The sequence below is a fragment of the Aythya ferina genome, assembly GCF_964211825.1.
Source record: "Aythya ferina genome assembly, chromosome: 2".
NCBI classification, from domain to species: domain Eukaryota; kingdom Metazoa; phylum Chordata; class Aves; order Anseriformes; family Anatidae; genus Aythya; species Aythya ferina.
In genome coordinates this window covers 83,067,961-83,084,782 of record NC_140297.1, presented here as the reverse complement: position 1 = coordinate 83,084,782, position 16,822 = coordinate 83,067,961, and positions in this window count along the sequence as shown.

The following is a 16,822-nucleotide window of genomic DNA, read 5'->3' as shown; positions in this document are numbered from 1 at the left end:
GATTTCTCCACAGTGCTGTGTAAGGCTTGCCTGGGTGTCAGCGTGTTTGCTTAAGGATGTGGGAGGGTTTGGATGCAAAAGGGAACGCTGTGGATATAATTAGAGGGCAAGAGCGTGGAGGCTCATTTGTGGGGATTGTTTGAGTATTTATACTCTGACAAGTCATGGGTGAAAGAAATGGTTGCAAAGCTTGAAAACAAGTCCAGCCCCAGCCTTGAGACATCTCACATGCTCCCACTGAAAAGCTGCCAGATGAGTTTGAAGAAGGGTGGCTTGCTTCTCTGTCTGGATTGACTTTGAGAGGCATTTGATGGCCAATACGGATGGGACCATCCCTCAGGCCTTCAGCATTACAGTGTACATGACTGTGTAGAGATGTTGAGTGCCATGTGGGAGTAGCTGGCCTGAGAAAGGAGTGGGTTTTGTCCAGGCAGTTCCTTCCTTCCTGCCTTGAACCAGATAAAGAAGAAGAAACACAGGCGGGCATTTTGTGGGTAGATGATAAGGATCTCTTCCTATTTTATAGACAACTTATTGATATTGAGCAGCATAGTGAAAGCTTTATTTTTTAAAAAAAGTAATAGGTTCATATCAGTTGCTCTCTTGAAACTGCCATGTCAAGCAGTGCTAATACACTGGAAGGCAAAAACCACCAGTGAAGCTGAGGACCTCTGCTCAGATGACACAGGCTGTCCAAAAAACACTGGGAAGATGTCAACCCAAAGAAAAGAGAAGCTAACTTCAGCTCTGAGAAGAAACGAAGCCAAAACAGAAGTGACGACTTCAGTGCATGGTGCAGTGCTGTGCTCTGCAGCCCTGCCCTGTCTCTGTCTGCTTTAATCACCTAGTCCTTGCTTCCTGCATGAACTAGGGAGGAACGGGGCTGTAAGACAAAGCTGCTCCAAGAGCTGCTTGGCTCCTTGCCCCATGTCCTAGCTGCAGCTGTGGGGTGTAAGCGGTGATCTCACTGCCCTGCAGCAGCCTGGGCCCGGTGGTGTCTGCATGGCCTGGGGCACCTGACCCCCAAAATGGGCTGCCAGTGCTTCACCTGCTGAGTCTGCAGCAGGTCTTCATCTGATGAAAGCAAGCAGGGCTGTTCAATGCCTCCTATTTTTGGGATGATGGCATAGAGACTTTTCTCCCTGCTGTTCCTTTCCCACCCCAGAAATACGAACAAATACTTCATTAATGTTATTGAATGTTATTAACTTAATTCTACTGATATATTTAGTTTTCACACCTAATTGATCTAAAGGTTCTGGTCAGGAGAAAAGCCCACTTGGGACAATTACTGTAACAGGAGAACTTGCTCCTGGTTGAACCTCTTTTGTTTCCATACATTTTCAGTGTTGCCAGCTCCAAGCTTTTGAAAACACGAGCCTGTCTGTGTATCCTAAGAGCAGCTAATAGCCTTGTCCTAGGGGATAGTTGCACCACACAGATAAGGTCCTAATTAGTGGCTGGGATGAGCATAGTAAAAAGTATGCACGTGAAACCCAGTGCTTGCTTATGCCCTAACTAAAGCTGGGGGTCTCTGAGGAGCTGTGGGCTGGAAGGAAAGCCTGTAAGTCAAATGTTTCACTGACGCCATTCCTCTCTGACTCCTCAACATGTTTTCTGCCTGTTGACTTGTTGTTTAAAAATGGGCTGAGCCCTGTTTGTGCTACCTGTTTGTTCCCAGAGGACAGGCGGGTCATTCACTTGTGTGTTGCTCAATGCTTGAAAGCAAAGAGCATGTAATTGGGACAGGAGATTTGGGGCTGACCTGCACAAATATTTTAACTGACTTAACCGTAATCAGTTGCTGAAAACATCACCTGAAAGCACAACTGGAAACACAGTACATTGACTGATAGCTGATGTCTTAGTTTCAAGCTAATAAACTATCAAGTTAAGTTATAAATTGATATCACAATTAACTTACCAACTGAAAGGTAAATTGCTCTAAGCCATAACTGCTATAAATGAATTTAGCTGTGTCCCCAAAGGAGTCTCTGAAGGATTAACTGAATCAGTTTAATAACGGACTGTAGTTAAACTAGTGGGAACTATTTTCTGTAAACCAGTCCTTGGGGCTGGGAGGTTTTGTGGTGAATCAGGAAGGGTTGCAAGCCAGTAACTGGGGAGAAGCATCAGAGACCTGTGCTTATACCTGGATCTGCTTTGCTAGAAGAGCTGTGTCTGTGCCTCTGCAGGTCATCATTTCCTCTGCTGTCACTGGAAATACTCAAAGATATTCCTTAAACCAGATCAAAAATGTTACACCCACCCCAGACTATAATTACTTTCTGTCAGTTCAGATTTCTTGAAAACATGTCAGTGCATCACCTACTTTTCAGCAGGCTCTGGTAGATCAATTATTGTTTATCTGTACCACCTGGATGGATGCTTCTGGGTCCAGCTATATGTGTAAGGATAATGTGTAAGAATTTGATACTGTGTGCACCATGTCCTTCTGACAAATGTGTGAGCGTGTCTAATCTGGAACAGACTTTCACTGGGCACAGGTTCAGGATTAATGATTTTTAAACCCCAGCCTAAGAAATAGCAGCCTGGGTGTGCACTGTTCTACTCCACTGTCCCCACCTGAGATCGTGAGGGTTGTGCCACGCACAGTGGTGTTTTCTCAAAGTTGATAACATTTCAAGGAGAGCTGTGGTAAGACAGAAGACATAAGCAAATGCTTTAAGATGGTGATAATGAGAGCACAGGTTGCATAACTTGTAGCATCTTTGGAGATGATAACTCAGATAACATGTCCTTAGGTGCCCAGATGCATTGGTTTCACAACATTGTCTTGAATGTTAATGGCAGAGGGAACAGCTGTTTACTGACGTGTGCAAGTGTAAACAAGGTGTGGTTAAATGGGCACAAAATACCTGTCTGCAGAGAACATACCAGCCTGCTCCCTGATACAAGCTCACGAGCCTGGCCCTGGGACTGCACCCACCCTCAGTCTGCTCATGCTCAGCATCCAAAATGCAGCTCACTGGGCTCCTGCACCTCAGGATTGCACTTCACAGCACTAACCATGTGTCCAGCTGTCTCCTCAGCTAGCACAAAGTGCTGAGAGCTCTTCTAGATGGTTAGACATCCGTATCATGCAGTGATCAGCACTACTGGCACCTTTGGCAGCCCTCTCAGCAAGGAGCTCGATGATGTATTGGGCATAAATATTAGTTTCTCCTAGGTCAAGGAAGGAGTGAGAGTCAGGGTAGCTTGCCCTCATTCTGCCTGTGCTATGAGGGTTTTGGAGCTTTCTGGTTTATGTTTGGCAGTGTTTTCTTTCTTTTTTCTTTTTTTTTTTCTTTTTTCTTTTTTTTTTAAAGTTGCTCTCAGTGAGCAATATTAGCTTCACCTACAGTAAGTGAAAATGCCTTTCTTATAACTGCAGTATGTTGGCCTGGCCCTTCTTCCTAAATCACTATGTGGTAGGGTGGGCTTCAGTTTGAGGAGTTAGTGCATTGGGTGGGAAGCAGTGTGATGTATTCCCAGCTCACTCTCAGTAAATTCACTGAGCTGTGTACACATTGCACAGACAGAGACTGTTTGTTCAAGAAAGGCAGCAGACTCTATCTCTCTCTGCAACGCTCATTAGGAGCTTGCAAGCCTCAAAGGAAAGTCCTTTATCTTTTCCTTACTTTAATTATGAAATCCAGCAGAAACAAAGCAATCCCTGGATACAGGACGCTGGCAGTGCATCATGTTTTACGTGGAAACGCCCTGGATTTTCTCCTATACCGATGGCGATACAGCAAAGTTAATAATCTTGAGTGATATTTATCATTGCATGGAGCAAAGGACTGTAATGACATTTTATTTATATCAAAAAAGCTCTGTGCATGTGTAACCTTTGTGTTTTGAAATAGCTGCCTCTCAAATATCTTCTGATAGACATCTCTGTCACTCATTGAGGCAGTAGGAGTAAAATCTGCTTGGCTTGACTTGGATTTGTGGCTGAGTAGTGCCCCAAACTACTCACTGTGCAGACAGGGAGGAGTTTTTCCCTAGCAAGGAAAAGGCTGTGCTACTGCAAGGTTCTTAGTCAACGATTATAATGTGTTGTGAGACAGCCCAGAGACCCACAAACACACATGGAGGGTCAGCACTTGCAGTCTGCTTGGACCAGACACAATTAAGGAAATCTTAAAAACAAGAGGGAAAAAGGGAGCAGAAGGACAAGGGTTAGGGAAAATGGTGCATGGGTATGTGCCCCTGCAGGTACAGGAGCTGTATGAATCATCTCTGGTCCGTTTTGTTAATCTCATTGCTGCCACCATGATTCAGGAGTTAGGAATGAGGGTAGTGACATGGCCAGCACAGGATCCCCTGGGGCTGGTGAGCTCGTGTTCTCAAATCACCAGAGCAGATACTTGTGAGGAAAGACCTACTCCTATGTTTAGTCCTTTATGCCAGCTTCTGACCCAAATAGCATAATGGAGGATAAGATCTGGGTCCCACCAAAGTCCCACCAAAGAGGAAAAGTAGCAGATGAAAAGGAAAAAAAGGGGCATCTAGGATCCAAAAGATAATTCCAGTTAGAGTAGTTTTTAGGAAGGCCATCTTTTTTTTTTTTTTTTTTCTTTTTTTTTTTTTTTTTTTTTTCCCCTTTCATGTTCTGAGGATTCCTTCTAGTGACATCTCCCATGGTATAAAAAGTATCATAGTGGATAAAGATTATAGTTTTATTTGTGGCTGCTGTAAATCATTTAAGAATAATGATACTTTGAGTTTATGCAGAACCTTCTGTGTCAGGATGCTAAGTGATCTTGCTGCGATACTGACATTGTACTTAAAATACAATAACCATCTCAGATTGGGAAATGACAGCTAACCTAGCATCACACAAAGCCTTTACATCACAACAGGGAATAACATGCGAATCTGTTGATCTGTTCCCAAAACAAGATCTTTCCTCCTCAATAAAGTTGTTTTCATAACGGTGATACTGACTCAGTAACCTTTGTACACATTAGCGTGATCTACATAATCTTTTTGATAGAGGAGTTTGCCTCAGCCGATGAAGTTATGACTCAGATGCATTTTACTCTGACGGCACTTTCATTATTAGTTTGCCTCGTCCCAACCTCTGTTCCTATCACATTGGGTTTTTGAGGTTTTACAGGAAGAAATGTGATCTGTCCTGGGAGGAAAAGACACAAATGAAATCACACACACAGCATATCATCTGAGTTATCCCACCCAGTACCCATGAGGGTCATTTTAAATAAAGGACTCTGTCCATCTCATCATGGAACTTTTTATTAAGCTAATGCTAAAGCATTTTATTCTATGTTTTTGTGCAGCCATTTAGAGCTGCACAAAATGAGTGGAAAAAAAATAATCCTATTTCACCCTGATAGCCTTTAGTTTGCTCTTGTAAAAATGATTGCAGAAGGTGCAGAGAATACAGGGGTGGGGAAAAAAACACCTTTTCCCTTCTGGGTGACTGTGTCTATCAACGTGGAAGACTGAATGTGCTAGCACTCAGCTCTGTCAAAAGTACAACTCCATGAAGTGCCTGCCCTGTTTCAGCAAATACTGATTTCCTTTGTTGCAAGGATCATCAGTCACTTGACATTCTGTGTACCCTAGAAACCTAGAAACAGTCGCATCGATGCTAATTTGTTTGTGTTTTAAGGAACTTCGCTTGCAGTTTGACTTCAGTCACATTATTTCCCAAATTAACTTTCAAGTGCCTGACTGAACCAAGAATAACTGGCGGCCAGCCAGCCTGCTCATGGCCTTACCATTTTTCCTCCTTATTCCCCTTTCTAATGACTAAGCTTGCCCACAATGCTGAGACCTCTGTAGTACTCATGACCTCCCCGGGGCTTACTTAATATTATTCATAGCTGTGATTCATTGACTGACACCAAGGCCTATGTTCAGAATGTGTGGGTAGAGCCAAGCTGCTTTAGCTGAGGGTTTAATCCAGTAGATGGAGCAGCTGCCTGATGCTGTGGGGATGCCCTGCGTCTATGTCCTGGGTAGTGTGACCTGGTGGTGGTGGGCAGCTGGTAGTTATTAATGAAATGTGGGCAGTATTATTTGCTTGCGTCCACAGGCAGGAGTGAAATCTCTGCTCTGCCGGATGCTTTGATGAAATTTGACTACTGCTTTCTTTCATATGCTCCCATTAGAAAGGCTTTGAACTTTAGGTTTTGTCATTATGCTTTTAGAGCTGGTGAGGCAGATTGGGCTCTCTGCAACAGATGGTGTAAATCAAAGATGTCATCTGATGCCGGTTTGACTGATGGAAACTGATCTGAGATCCAGCCCACTGTGGGGCTTAAGAGAAACAGGCGGTGCCTGCTCATCTCCTATAATTATTGATGACTATCTTTATACTCGAAGATAGCCCAATGCACCTTGTGGAGTTAAGGTCCTCAAGCTAACAACCATGATGTGTGGAGATGCCCCTTGCCTTGTGTGTTGCCACGTTGTCCTATGGGTATGCCAGGCAAACTTACCATTCCCAAAGCTTTGCATGCTGCTATTACAGCACTTCCACTACTCCCTCCCAGTAAGTTTTCTCTTATCTGCTTTTTGTTAACATTCTTCAGTGGTGCCCTGTTCTGCTGACAGTGAAGCGCTGCTAAATTTATTTCCACCCTGACATTGTGACATACACTTTAGAGATAACAACTTCAGATGAACCATGGTGTGATAGGCCCTCATTGTGATGTTGTTTTAAATGTGTACTTCTTCAGGAAGCTGAAGAAAATCAGATAGTGATATCATATTTGTATCTTGACTGTGAACCTACACCTGCCGAATCTGAAGCTGCCCAGAACATGGGAGCTCTCACTGGCAATGCCAGTGCTGCCCCAGGCAGGTGGACACTTCCTCGCACAGAGAGCCATCGTTGTGACCCCTTCGTGTCCTTTCAGGCCCCACTTGTGCAGCCCCAAGAGACCTCGTGCAGGTTCAGCTCTTACTAAGGCAGCGTGGGACATGTCCTCAGGGACAGACTTGCATTGCCCACCAAGCTCTTGCCCACTTGTGCTGTTTAGAGCTGTTCTAACATGGACAAAAGCAGTATATAAGGAGGCAAGTTTTCTTTTTTTTTTTTTTTTTCTCTCTATTTATCGACATTTTGTTGTTGGCAGAAGCCCCCAAAGTGGCCCCTTGCTGTCAGTTTGGCTCGTTACACCAGCAGAACCGAGGCAAAGCCTACCAGCAAAGCCACTCCGCTGCTGTGTCTGCTCTAGGAGCACTTGCCAACACAGCTATATCTCTGTCCAACACAGAGGCCAGCTCCCTCCTCATGTAGATCACGGGCAAGGTTCCAGTTACAAGTGACTGGTGGTGGTAAATCTCCTGCTAGCCTGGAAATTTCTTCTAGCAAACTCCTGGATCCATTTCTCACTTCTGCTTTGCTGCTGTGAGTCAGGGAATGGCGTGGGCATGATTGATCCTCTGCCCATGGTGGCCTTGCAGGAGTTTGGGCCAACGGCATAAATCAGAGTGCTCCCTGGACTGCTTCTGGTCTTGCCTGGCTTGGGCTGAGCTTTCTGTTGAATCTGGAGGTGTTGCCCCTTTTCCTTGTGCACTGAGCAGAGCTCTGCTTCCAGAGGGAATCTGGCCCGCTGTGATTAATTCTTCAGTTAAAACCTAGGCACTATTGCTTTAATTTTTTGTGTCTAAGACTTCTTCTCATGTTGCAATATTAAATATCTAAACCCCTCAGGGATTCATTAAGTAATAAGTGATGCAGGATGTAGTCTGAGACATGAGAAAGAGAACTTACAATACGCAGAGACCAGTGTTATAGGGTGAGTTATCAGTGTTTGGTGGAGCCATTGCTCCTTCTTTGTTTTCCTGAATGTCAGGCTAATTTCTTCCTAAAATACACCCATACTGCTTTCTAATTTTCTGCCCTTTGGCTCCTGTACCTGTACCGTGACTTGGCTTACCATAGCAGAGAGAGCACGGTCTACTTTAAACCCTTATTTTCAAATCTCTTTTTAGCCTTCATATGATATTAATAACTTCTTGCTTCTTGGAAAAATAAAACTGAGGGCTATGTTCAAATTGGGTGCCTTTCCTTAGTTATGTAGCTTCTTGTCATTTTGGTAATACTAAAAAAAAATAAAAAATAAAAAAAATATTTCCATAGCAGGAATCATTTCTTGGCTTTCTAATTAGCTGCCTTCCTTGTGCTTCACAAAGGACATTTATCCGTGGTGGGTAAATCAGCAGTGTTACTCTCTGATGTTTTAAAAGTTAAGCTTGAATACCATGTCAGTACAGGTAGTCCTAGAAATCAGCCTCTGCATTTTATATTTTTTTTTTTTGATCAAGTATTGTCTAAAATGTAGAGTCCAATTAAATCCAGTGGACCTGCTTCTTGACTGGGATAAAACAGCACTGGCTTCCTCCCAGCTGGAGAATGCCCTGCTTCTTCACATCCCTACTCACTGCTTCTTTCCTGACTGACCAAGGTGCCAATTAGTGCCAGCTGCCTTGTGATGTTATGGAAATGTGTCCAGGGAGAACCAAATGTAGACTAAACTGCCATCAGATGATCACTTTGAGCCAACTGACTCCTGCAAAGATGGCATTTTGGGAGATTGTGCTCTTTATGAGACACGCATGTCTCTCCTAATATTTCTGTGTGGGTTTCCTCTTAATACAGCTTTCCTACTTACTTCTGTCAAGGTAAGAAATCTGGTGTCTTCTCCACAGCCAAGCTGTGAAAGTGTCAGCTATTAGGAGAATTTTCTTCAGGCAATAATGATGGTAAATGCCTTGTCTCCCCTTCTCCCTGCTGATGCTTCCACCATTTAAACTAGCCTCTACCAGGTGCGGTTTTGATGCCCAAGAGAATTAGTGAAACCCTTCCCAAGCCGACGAGCCCTGACAAGCTCTGTCTGACATTTCATACTGCTGTTTTCCTGACCCTGTGACAGGGTAAGCAGATACTCAGTGGGTGTTCCTGGGAAACGAGCCTGCCAGGCTGCAGAGGAACTTCTCCAGGGATGTTTGAGCAGGTAGGTCTGTGCCGTTTCCTACACCAGTTCTGTCCTGGCAAAGCAAACTGGAGAAGTAAGACTGCTAATTCCTTTGGAATGAGAAACAGACCCACAGCTTTTACCCCGGGATGAACAAAAGCTTTGCAACATGTACACAAAAGCTTAGGACAAATTTCCAGCTTGCTTTTATTATCTCTTTGCAAATCCTGACATGCACCTGCCTGTGCAGCGATTGTTCCAGGTCGCTGGTGAGCAGGCATTTCTCAGGCAGCGGTCCTTGCCCTGGTTCCCCTGCCACATTTCATCCTTTCGTCAGGCAGTCAGCAATCTGTTCAGAGGACCCAAGCTCAAGGTCAGGCAGTGATGGAAGAGGTGGTAGGTTGCAATCATCTCCAAAGGGATGAAGGATTGCAGATACAGAGGGCTGTTACTGAAGTCTCATTTTAGCTTGAAGTGTTTATTTCCACAAAAGCAAACAAGCAAACCTGGAATCAAGACATTAAGCCAGCTTGTTTCTTGTGTTTCTTTGTTTCCTGCTTTCTTCTTTGAAGTGTTGTGTTTTGTTTTTTGTTGTTGCTTTTTTCTTTTTTTTTTTTTTTTTTTTTTTCCCTTGTAATACCAACTGCTTTTTCATGGGAAGCCTTTGAGTATTTAATGTTAGCTGAAACAGAATTAATTCTGGAAACTTTAAAGCATCTAGGGAGTACATATCACCCTAATTATGACTTATAAAATTTCTTCTTAAAAATTTCTTCTTAAAGTAAAAAAAGACATCACTACAACTTATCATAAACGGTTTCTGGCACAGAAATTGCAACCAGAGTATGGTTTTTATTTTTTTAATGTTTTTGTAAAATCCAGTGACAACAATCTCTAGAAAACAGAGTTTGGTTATGGTAGCCAGAAAGGCACATAGAAACATGTCAGTGAGTTAAATTCTGCGATAATTTAATTCTGGTACCATCCCACTGGCTTCTGTGGAGCTGCTTCATTATGGCAGGATCTCTGATCACCCATGGTTTCTTCCATTCTCAGCAGTAGAAATGTTATGCAAACAGGTCGTGAAAGCTATGAGCTGAAGAGATCCTTCCTGGTGGATTCCTGTCTTTGTGGCTGGAAGTCTCCTTGCATCTTGGCCAATCCAGGGCAAAACCATAACAAGCTCCTGGGGCAGTTTGAGATTCAGCAGCACTGCTGATCTATTCTTCTGTCCAAGACAAAATTGGCTGAAACTGTGCTGCTCCTGATAGACACCTGAAGGAGAGTAGGGTTTGGCAGATACTACCCACAACTAAATATTCTCTCTCTCCTAACGTGCTTGGAGATGCATGCAGTCTAGCTGCCATATTGCCCACTATAGCCAGTGGTTTTTATGTTGACTTGTAGCTTTACCTGCTGTGTTTAAAAACAGCCAGCTATGGTTTCTTTTTGTCTATGACCTAGACCCAGATTTTTCAGAGGAAGAGCAGATTCCAGGCTAGCATCCCCTTGCACATGCCACAGGCTCAGAGTAGACTGTGCAATTTTGCCACGTGAATAGGCTGTGAAAGACCTATAGGGTAGGAAAGAGGGTGATAATTAAAAAGCTGGGTAGGAGTCCATGAGTCTTGTACAGTTAAGGAAGGCAGCTGTAACAAGAGAGAAGAACCAGGAGAGTTAAAACATGGGGCTTTTGTTTTTCTCTTTTTCTAAAAGAAGGTGTAAGGCAGGGATGAGAGAACCATTTGCTCCTGGAAGAGCTCTGAAGAGGAGATGAAGATGTTGATGGTAAGAGCTTGGCAGAAGCTGAAGGAGCAGCCAAGTGAAACTATGTAATGGGTGATCATGAAGGAAAAATCTGGGGACTCTCCAGCTGAGCCTTTGCTAGGCAGCTGATTACGGTGGTCCTTTATTGGGCACCTCCTGCAGCCTGGGAGAAAAGCCTCCACTGTGGGATTGTGTGCTGATAAGGAAGTCATGCTCCTGGTGATTCTTGCTTAGGCTTTGTGTTTGGGAGGAGTTTTGACTTGGCCAGTGGGCTGAGCTTCCTGCTGTGTTAGATCCTGATGGATGGAAAGAAGCTGAAGTAGGTGCTGGGCAGACATAAGCTGTGTCCTTTTCAGGGCTCTGCTGACCTCCAGGTAACCTCCTCTTAGATTTGAGTAAGAAGTCTCTGTCTTATATGATGAGTAACAAACTTCTAGGTCCAAAGTCGTCAACTCAATCAGTGTGATCAAAGTATTCACGGATAAGCAAAACTCGGAGATAATCTCATCCTCTGTAAAATTTGTCTGAAGTTAAGGCAGGTGCTACTTTGAAGGCTTCACAGAAAATGCATCCACAATCAAATAATTTGAAAGGAATCTCTTGGTTTAGGAGGAAAATGCTAATGGAAAGCAGCCAAGGTGAAGGTGAACATCCAGCAGCATCCTCTGTTTCTGAAAGGAAAAAACATTTAAATCTATTGCTGATTTTTGAATATATTATCCAGATTGCTAGTACTATAGGGATGCAATGGTCCTCAGATATACTTGTACAGTCTATCAAGTTTGAAATTATTTTTCTCAATACAAATGTGTCTACGTTTATAGCCTGGCTATAAGCTGCTTCTTAAAAATCTCCATTGCTTTATGGTAAGCTGAAAATTAGATAAGTGAGCATGGCTTTACAGTTTGAGTAAAGGTTCTTCTTGACTTCCCTATGCTGTAATGAACTCCTTTTTTTTTTTAAAGTACATGGATCAATTTTGCTGAACTAATGATTTCTGAAATATCTTACTTTTATTTTGTTGCCTTAGAAACTCCATGCTCTGATGTGGAACTCAAAGACACTAATTTCCTGGAGTACCTTAAAGAAGTACTGACAATTCGTACTGTAAAAAATGTGTGTATGACTAAGAGCATCATCAGCACTCTAGGGGTGGTTGAATATTTGCTGCTTTATTATGTCCTGTGAGTAATGAAAATATGTATCTCTTAAGCATGCTACTTTCTGCATAAATAAATCAAATCTGATCATAAAGTTTTGAGATGTCCAAAACCCAGTCAGCAGCATTTATAATTTGCTTTTGCTCTAGAATTCTTTTCCAAAAGCCTTTGGTATCTAAGCTACTTTGCAATTGTTTACACAATGTACAATAAAGAAGCTTGTTTCAGAGTACTCCTGACCACTTCTTTTTCTTATAATCTTGTGTGGTCGAGTGACAATTATACCTCCTGGTAGAAATAAAAGCATGTCTTTTTTCCCTTAAGATTTTGTTTCCTTTTTGGTTAATTAATGTACCACTCGAATGTGGTTATGTAATCAAACTAGTGTGCACGTCTATTTTTTGTTTGGCTGTGTTGGTGGTGGTTTTTTTTTTTTGTTTTTTTTTTTTTTTTTTTTGTTCTTTTCAGGTAAGAACTTCATGGGTATGGCTATATCTTGGCTAGTAGCATGACCATGAGTGCTCCTGATTCTAAGGGAGAAAGTGAGAACTTTGCAATGCACCAAACTGCATGTTAGCGTTATGCAGTGTCTTTCTCTGGAGTAGGGTAGCATCCAGAAGACTTTCCCTGGATTAGCAGGCAATGTGAGAATGTGGAGTCGTTTTATCTGCCTGGCACAGCACAATGCTGAGATGCTGGCAGCAGGTCAGGAATGAAGATGACAAAGTCTAGCTGTGATTATTGCCTTGGTTAACAAGGAAGGCTCTTAGCAGGATGTATACTGTTTCCCTGTGCAACGCTACAGGCTGAGGAAATAGTGGCTGGAAAGCTGCCCTTCGGAAAGGAACCTGGGGGTGCTGGTTGATAGCCAGATGAATGGGAGCCAGCAGTGTGCTCAGGTGGCCAAGAAGGCCAACAGTATCCTGGCTTGGATCGGAAACAGTGTGGCCAACAGGACCAGGGAGGTGATTGTCCCCCTGTGCTCATCTCTGGTGAGGCTGCACCTTGAGTGCTTTGGGCCCCTCAGTACAAGGACACTGAGGTGCTCAAGCATGTCCAGAGAAGGGCAATGAAGCTGGTGAAGGGCCTGGACACAGGTCCTGTGAGGAGCGGCTGAGGGAACTGGGGTTGTTTCTTCTAGAAAAAAAGGAGACTCAGGGGACACCTTATTGCTCCTTACCTACCTTAAAAGAGGTGATAGAGAAGTGGAGATCAGACTCTATTCCCAAACACCAAGGGATAAGATGAGGGGAAATGGCCTCAAATTGTTCCAGGGGAGGTTTAGATTGTATATTAGGAAAAAATTCTTTACTGTAAGGGCTGTGAGTTACTGGAACAGGCTGCCCAGTGGTTAAGTCACCATCCATGGAGGCCTTCAAAAGAGGTGTAGATGTAGAGCTTAGTGATGTGGTTTAATGGTGGGCTTGGCAGTGCTGGGTTAAAGGTTGAACCAGATGATCTTAGAGGTCTTTTTCAACCTAAACAATTCTATGACTTTTTACTACATCTAGACTCTGCCTAGCTTGATATCAAGGTTTCTTAGAAAGCCTACAGGTGCAGAGATCTGTGTCGGATGGGAAGCAGCACTGTGATAAGTTCTGATCCTTGTTTGTTATGTCAGTTCTGAGATAAGAGGTAAAGCTACAGGTGGGTTATGGGGATTCTTGCAGGCAGCTGTAGGGGGTGGAACTTCGTACTCTCTGCAAACGCTTTTTCTGGAAATTATTGCTGGCCTATTTAAGTATCTTAAAAGCACTCATTGGAATAGGTTGAGGAGGGGGCATTTGTCCAGGTAAACTTTAGCTGAAAAGGGGGAAATTGCTTCTCTGACATGTAATTGAATAAAAATTGTCTGAGATCTGGATCTAAGCCTAATGGCTTCTGGTGAAATGGTCAGAGTCTGACTATAGTACAAGAGGATGCAAGAAGCCTGCTTACTTGTTAGCCTTTATCACTCTCCTCTGTCACAGGTTTGTATATATGGCATTTTACTTATTTATGCCCAGGTGATCTATGTGAATGAGGGCTAGCAGCAGCTGCTGAATAATGGATGAAATGCTGCAATTCTGCTGGTGGCAATCTCAATGATGTGGAGGGGTGCTGAGGGCTTGCTGCACAAATGGCTGAGCTGATTGCTCAAATGCTTTGCCTGTCAATAGCCAGAAACTTCCAGACACTGAAGTGTTTCAGTAAAAAATGTCTTTCTGCAGAACATACCTTGGCATCTTACCTCATGGTCTGCTTGATTTTCTGTTTGCTCCCATGTCTAATGAAGAACCTGACCAGTGACTAGTACAGGAACAGTAATTCAATCTTTTCACCACCTTTTACAACACTTTCAGAGCATATCTTGTAAGGGTTTTTATGCACAATTTCAAATGCATAAGCTTTACTTAAAAAAAAAAAAAAAAAAAAAAAAAAAAAAAGAAAGAAAGAAAGTAAAAATGTATTAAGGTAACCTAACAAGCTGACTGAGCTCTGATCGCAATGGGGGCAGTAGATCACTGAAAAGCTTCTGCCATTATCATGCCTTAATCATATGTCTTAGTTTCCAGGGCATTTGGAGGCTTTATTTTGAATGTTTCATAGATTACACTGGCTAATATGAGAACAGGGTCATTAGCATAATAAACATTGAGATAGGTATATAGCTAGCTGTAGGAAACCTTCCTATATTTGGCCTCTGGGATCCATTGCGGTGGAAGCCTATAAAAAAAAAATAAGCATTGACATCTGGTGCAGGATGCCAGCATACACGTGAAATGTTACTCCTGCTGTTTTTGCAGCAAAATGGGGCCAGGCAGCCTCAGCTTGGGCAATGTGGCTCTGCAACACGCCCTGCTTGCCCTGGAGGAAGCCAAGCTCTTCCTTGCTGAGCACCTGTCTATTAAAGACAGCTGATACCAAAGGTCTGATCGCAGTTCAGTTACTTGTTCACACGGTGATTAATTTTACTCTCCACTAACCAAGGAACTTGCTTCTACGGCACAGCCAATGAAATGGGTATTTGTAACCTCATTTGTAGGAGGGGTGGGAGCTGGGTGAGCTACAACAGCCTGTTTAAAAAGCATCTGACCATCGTCACACCAGCTGTGGTTAGGGACTCACCCTGCTTCCCTCTTTTGCTGGGCAACTCTTGACCTCAGTGGGACCTCATTAGCTTCACCCATCTGATGGCTTGTGGTGCATGTGGGAGGGGTGCTGGCTGGCTCATCCGCCTGCATTTTGCTGCTCTGCAGGCTGGTCTTTATTTATTCCTACTTTGCTAGCACTGAGGCTCAAAGCCCATACAGCACAGGAAGGGCTGGAGAGGAAGCAGAGGAACCAGAGTGCGGTGAGAGCATCAAGGATACAAGGCAGTGAAGCTTGCTGTTAACCAACTCCTTTCCAGCTCTGCTAGGAACTGTCTAATTCAAACCACCAGGGATATCCCACTAATCTTAACATAGCATTGAAGGAGAAACATCTACACTGCCTCAGTTGAAGGGATAAAATAAAGCTCAAGGATGGTGGGTGTTTGAAAGCACACCAGCACCATTTTGCAGTGGGTCCATCTTTGGGCGGTGCAATTAGCTTGCATCCCAACAAGTTTGTTGCTAATTCCATCCCAGCTTGCTCGACTGCTTTAAGCTGCTGGAGATATCTCTGCTGGCTCCCTCGCTTTCGCATACAAAGGCGTCTCTGTGAGTGTGTGTAACAGTGTCACTATTTTCTTTCATTTTTTTTAATCTTTCACTCCCAAATGAGTTACGAACAGACTGCTTTTTCCTCTGTGCAGCTTTGTACAGATAATACAGTAGGGAAAGCAGCAGGGAGCTGTGGGGGAGAGAATTAACACTCTGTTCCTCCTTTGGGGACTAGTGACCAGATGCTGGGGGGGGGGACTTGGTTCTAGAAGGACTGTGCCCCATGCTTCCTGTAAAACTTTCTCCTGGGCTGGGATGCAGCTCTGCTTTGCTCTAAAACAGCAGAAGAATAGGAACAGCATGGGTTTAGCTGGCCCTACAAAGTATTGATATATGTGGTGATCATCTCTGTGGGGTTTTGCAAAGCCTCACTGTAGGGTGAGGCATAAAGGGTGACACCAAGGGGCTGGGGAAAATAGCTGTCCCTCGCAGACCTGTGGTGGCACCCTCCTGACCTGGTGCCAGCGGCTGCAGAGAGCCTGCCTGAGGCGATTTTCTTCCTCATCTACAGAAGTGATTGCACAAGGATGTAGGTAAATGGTCTCACTTGAAATATTGGTTTCCTCAGGCCTTTCAGAAGCTCCCCTTCTGTTGCGAGGATATACTTTTTCTGCTTGTTCTCTATTGCTCCAAACTTTCCTGAGCTTTCCACTCCTCCTTGCTCTGGAAAAGTAGATTTCAGTGCCTTGTATTCAAGACAAAGCTAATTAAAAGGTGCGGGGAATAAAGCCTGCCTTCTGGTTGCCCTCTCTTGTGCTAGATTTACCCTTCAACAAGTCTGCCTCCGGTTACCACCCGTCCTTCCCACAGGGCAGGGAGCTGACTGCAGGCACCCAGGGAGGGAAGTCACCTGCCCGCTGCTGCCTGGCTCTCACTGATAGGGCTCCCAGCAAATACCTTTAAGCAAATATTTAGCAAATACGTGGAGCTACTGGTAAGGACAAGGAAGTCTTCTCAGCAGTTTACGTAACATTCAGTCCTCTGTGAGGTGGTGGGGATTTGGGGGTATAAGTGCATCATTCCTCTGGCACAAGGTTAGTTGCTTTCTGAACAGAGCATCCTTCAGTTATTTCCCACCGTGTGTGGCATCCCTCCACCTTTAAAATAGCCATGCTTGCCTTTAATTAACAACAAAAATTGGGTTTGTTGTGTAACGCACTCTGGGATGTGTCTTGCCCACTTAAGTTAACAGTGGTACACGGTGCAGTCTTTGCTTGGGCTGACCCAAAGAGAAGGAAGAGCATTTGGCTTG